Genomic DNA, 5,721 nt, shown 5'->3' on the forward strand with positions numbered 1-5,721 from the left:
AGGGCTCAGCTGCGGTGGCACCACCGGGGCACCCAGCCCCTCCTGCAGCACCACCAGCCACCTCCTCCCGGCTCTCCTCCTCCTCCTCCCTGGGAGCTGGCATCCCACACATGCAGGAGGGCCCTGGGGATGCAGGGGCTGCTGCTCCAGCCCACCTTGTAGCCCCACATCTCCTTTGGGCAGGGGAGGGGGGCACTGCATAAGCAACTGGGGACAGGCAGAATTCCTGAGCATCGCTGGGAATTGCTGACTTTGGGTGCTCATTTGGGCCACCTGATGGAGGCCACAGTGCTGGGGGGCACCTGATGACACTGGTCCCCACAGAGCCACCCAGGCTGGTGCAGTGGTGGCTCCTCTGAAGGCAGCACAGTCACTACAGGGGTGCTTTTCACAGCTCCTGGTAAGAGATGGAGGATGAGGAGCAGCTTGCGCCAAGTCAGGCTGGGGATGAAGCTGCCCAAATTCCCCAGGGCTAGGCGAGACACTGAGACACTGAGACACTGGAGCAGAGGCTCAGAAAATATTCTGTGGCCAATGCCAGGGGAATTTAGGAGTCCCTGCCCACTTGGAAAAACACCCGCCTCGCTCTTTCTCTACTTGCCGTGTGCTGCATGAAGCCAATTGCACCGAGCCCTGGGGGGGTTGCACAACAGGTAGGACTTGGCAGGGAGGGATGGCTGGAGCTCACCTGGGCAGTGTGAAACCAGAGAGGAGAGCAGAGAAGCGGAGCCAGCACGGTTTTCCACTGTATACTCCAGTATGGCAGAAGTAAACAGAATAAAGTGCCTTTTCCGAGGTGCATCACTGTTTTCCTAAGCTGTCTCCCTTGCCAGGCCTGTTTTAAGCTGCTGAGCAACATTTGGAGGTAATGGACCATATTCTGGGCTCTTGCTCAAATTTTCCCCAGCCTGGAGTCTTAAAAACTTAAATAGAAACTGTCTGAGGGAGGGCAGAGGAAAAACTGAGCGCTGAGCTCAGGAGGGGACCCAACAATAATACCCAGTGCTGCTGCAGCTGGGAATCTCATCACAGGGCACATCCTGCTCACACACGTCTGGTGGGAAGCCAACATGAGCCCCCAGGGACCAGGGGGGACCACTTGCACCCCTCAAACCCAAGCCAAAATCCAGCACATGATCCCTCCCTAAACAGTGACCCTGTGTGGTCCCACTCCAGGGCTGCAGCAGAGCTGGGTGTTTGCCTGGATCACGCCAGCAGTTTTCCTGGCTGGGTTTATGGTGCCAGACCTTTGCTGAGCAGTAAATCACACCTGCCCTGCTTCAGCTGGTGCTGGCACATCTGGTGGGCACCCAAAGCCATCAGGGTGCAGGCAGGCTCCCTCTGTCCCCACAGGACTGGGCACCATGGAAATCTGGCACCTCTGGGCCTGTTTGGCCCAAGGGAGAGGCTGAGGGATGTCTGCTCCCCATCTCCAAAACCCTCTCCTGCCTCATCTAGAGGGAAAAACGAGCTTTCCTTCTGCTCAGAGGCAAATTACTCCCTCTCCCCTGTGTGAAACGCGGTCAGGGTGACCGTGCTGCCCATGCCACCCTCGGGGGATTGCCAGGGCTGTGCTGCTCCCAAGGGCTGGGACAACCTCTGCCATTGACTCCAGATCACAGCTCTGCACCTCCCCATCTCATTCAAACACACATTTTCATTCTCTTCACTATTTCCATCCCCACAGTGAGGGATGGGGGCTGCATCCACCTCCATCCACCAAGGGCTGTGTTTTCCTTCCCAGTGATTCTCGCCTCATGCCCAGGGATTAAACAGAAGGAACGTGGCCTATTTTGTAAGGAACACTGAAAGCAAACCAGGTTATTTTTAAGGCTTGTGGTTGTATTCCTGCTGCTGGGAAACATCCCCTTCCTGAGGTCAGGGGAGGACAGGCAGTAACCTGGAAAAAGGACAGCAGCTCTCCAGGGCCAAGCTCTGCTGGCAGAGTTTAAATCCTCAGAACTGAAGGACTGGGTTATTCCAGGTTTGCAGGATCAGATGCAGCTTCTGTGCTGCCACCCCACCACCTGAGGAAGGGCTGAGGGCCCATGAGGGCTCCTGCCTGGACACATGAAACACAAACCACAGCCCAATCAGTCTCAGAGGTTTCCTGGCCAGGTCCTTCCCTGCCAAGCTGGCCATAAAGCTGGCAGAGGCTCAGGGAAGATCATGGCATGGTTTGGGTTGGAAGGGGCCTTAAAGGTCATCTTGTTCCACCCTCCTTCCATGGGCAGAGACACCTTCCACTATCCCAGGCTGCTCCAAGCCTCATTTAACCTGGCCTGAACACTTCCAGGGATGGGGCAGCCACAGCTTCTCTGGGCACTCTGTGCCAGGGCTCAGCACCCTCACAGGGAACAATTTCTTCCCAATATGCCAATATCTATCCCTGCCCTCTGCAGGGGGAAGCCATTCACCCCCTGTCCTGTCACTCCAGGCCCTTGTCCAAAGTCCCTCTCCATGTCCCTTGGAGCCTGTTTTGGCCTTTGGAAGGGCTCTAAGCTCTCCCTGGAGGTTTCTCCTCTCCAGGTGAACACTCCCAGTGCTCCCAGCCTGTCCCCAGAGTCCTGGGAGAGCATCTGGGGAAGAAGGAAGAGGACCATAACCCCAGGGCCACCCCACCAGTGACAGGCTGGGTCCAACACCTCTGCTGGGTGAGTAACACCAGCAGCTGGTCTCAGGTCAGGTTTCAGCAGGAGCTGGAGGCACTGGGGCTCACAGGTAGAGATGGACACAGAGCAGGAGGGGAGGCTGTCACAGCTTGGGTGACTGAACCAGTTTCCCGGCACCTATTCAAATGCAAACAAAGAATTCACCCGGGGCAGGATGGATCCTTTGGCTTTGAAACCCCTCCGGGGAGCTTTAGACATGCAAATGCAGGGGTTCAACAAAGGTGGGACTCCATTCCCAGCCCGGCTTCAGGAGACTGGGACACAGGGAAGCATCATGTTCCTCCAAAATCCTCACTGCTCTGGACCACAGCAGCTGCAGGGCCTTGGAACAGCATTGTCCACACGTCTGGGAGTGAGCACAGGAGCCCCCTGAGCTCACAGCAACCCCACTCTGTGTTTGGGGAGGGATGGTCCCAGGGCTCCAGCCTCCCCGTCCCAATCCCAAAACCTCCCTGGCAGCTCTCAGCAGCCCAGGAGATGCTCTGGATTTCACCAGGAGCCAGGAGCAGCATCCTGGTGCCCTCTCAGGGAAGACAGGCCACGCTGCCTGATGGCAAGTGATGAGGAGCAGTCTCCTGGGAGGGCAGGAGGACACCAAGGCAGGTGAGGGGGGGTCAGATCCTCCTAGGAGCTGTTTGATGAGGAAAGCTCAGAGCCAGGGCCGAGCTGACAGCTGCCTGGTGTGACAGGTCTCAGTACCTCCAGTGGGCTCCAGGCCAAGCCCAGTGCCCCGGGATGCTGGAGCCCTCCCTGCCTGCTACGTGCCTGTCTGATCGGGGCCAGCCGTGCCCACAGCCGGCAGAACAGGCTCGGCTGGCAGCGCGCCCGGCACGGCGGGATGGAGCCCTCGGGAAGAGCTGGAACGTCACCCTGGGAGCACCTCAAACAAACGCACACAGGGCCGCTGCTGGCCCCGGGAGCCTGGCATCTGTCCCACCACCTGCCCACGGGAGATAAAGCACACGGATTTACACTGCAGGGCCGCAGGAGATCCCCAGCTCCCAGGGAATGAGCACCCAGCCACCAGAAAGCATCCCCGTGCCTGCCACGGCTCCCCCGGCCAGCTGCGATTTAAATTTCAGACAAATTGAGCCTGACCTCTGTTTCCACACCCAGCAACTGCAAGGCAGACAGACAATGACGGAGGGATAACCACAGCCCAGAGCCTGGGCTCTCCACCCCTCCTGCACAAACAACACACCCGGAGACACAGCTCCGTGGCAGTGCAGGACCCACCTCCCCATGCTCAGCACCTTCCCAGGACTACACAGAGGGAATCCGGGCTGGCACAGAGGGTTGGCACAGGGGCTGACCTCACCTGACCTGGCTGTGCCTAGCAGGGGGAACCTGAGGTTCACACTCATGGGAAGAGCTGGCTTGGGTCACACCCCCATTAGAGCTGGTTTCCAGCTTATTCCCTTAAACAGACACCACTGATCCACCATAATTTCCCTGGGCTGGGAGCAGGAGGGAGCTTTATTATATCCATAGCCAAGAGAATACAGGGGTGCTCAAGGCAACCAGCTGCTGCTTGTGTATTTGCCTGGAGGAGCCAACTCAGGGTCATGCTTCGGAAGTATTTGAGAAGCACAGCAATTAAAAGATTGGAGCTGGCAGAATGAGCTGTCTCCCTCTGCCCTGCTCCACGCCTGCGTCCACCCACCTGCATCCGCCCGGAATCACTCCTCTGGGCGGGAGGGGTGGCACGGTGGGGGTGGCAATGAAACTCCACTTGGCTCCATGCCCGAGCTGCTGCTGACCCTAACAGGCAGGCAGGGCTGTGCTGCTGACCCTGACGGGCAGGCAGGGCTGGGCTGCTGACCCTGACGGGCAGGCAGGGCTTCTCCCCGCTCCCCGAGGGTGCTCCCCGCTCCCCGTTGGCGGCTGTGCCTCTCCAGCCCCGTGGCAGCGCGGTGTGCACAGCAAGCCCCGTCCTGCCCGCCCCAGCAGCAGCTGCACCCTGCGCTCCCCTCGCTGGGAGGAGCTGGGTTGGGTCACCGCGCTCCTTTGGCGGCGGATCCCGAATCGTTGAGCACTGCTGGGTGGATCCGTGTGGCTGACAGCGCTCTGATCAGCAGCTCTGCTTGCCCCAGCGTTCCCATCCTCTGCCCTCCAGCTGTTTGGCTGATCCTGCCCACCCTGGAGCATCTTGCTGGGCTCGGGATACAAACACAGGAGATCCCTACAGCCTGATAGCCTGGCCCACGCACAAACCCTGGGCTCCCAGAGCTCAGAACGAGGATGCCAGGTTTCTTTCCCATGGTGGAGGGAGCCCAAAGAGAAGCAGCTAGAAAAGAGCTCCGGGAAGCCTCACGCAGGAAGGGAGGCAGGCACGGGCTCTGGTGCTGGCTGCAGCGCTCTCCAGGCAGGATGCTCCAGCCACCACTGCTGCTGCCACCTCCCAGCCCTGCTGTCAGCACTGACGGGACTCACACAGGCCTCAGCCTCGGCTTTCCCACGCAGGAGCTGCCTTGGGAAGTGGGAGGAGGAAACGGATCTGCTCCGTGTCCCCGGTGCTTCCTCTCAACCCTCCATGCCCTGGTTTTTTTTCTCTTGTGAGAGCAGGGAACAGCCTGTGTCACAGATAACAGAGGCTGTGACAGACACTGCTGGGACATGTGAAGCACTGTGCACAGCCCCAGACTCCTCCCCACCACCATCCTGCACCTGGGACAGCCACCAAAATGCTCAGGGCTGGGTCTATCATCCAGCTCTGGGCATGTTTGAAGGATGCTGTCGGAGGTGTGGGGGGCAGCAGCAGGATGCTCAACCTCCCCATCTGGCCAAGGCAGACTCTGAAATGCTCACCCATGGGCAGTGAAGGCCCAGCTGCCTACTGCCAGGTGGGAAAAGGCAGGAATGCTAATGGAATACTGGTTCTAGCCAATGGATCTGCTGTGTCCTGGGAGTCTGGTCCAGACATGAGGGTACGGAGGGGGTGGATGGTGGAGCAGGGAGATCTTTGTGGATGCTGGAGGACCACAGAGAGCACAGATCCACCTTTGGGGAAAGTGAGCCTTCCAAAGGGGTGCTTGCAGCCCACAGGGAC

This window comes from Melozone crissalis, unplaced genomic scaffold, assembly GCF_028551555.1.
Source record: "Melozone crissalis strain CALT ecotype California unplaced genomic scaffold, PUWL_Pcris_2 ptg000014l_1, whole genome shotgun sequence".
NCBI lineage: Eukaryota > Metazoa > Chordata > Aves > Passeriformes > Passerellidae > Melozone > Melozone crissalis.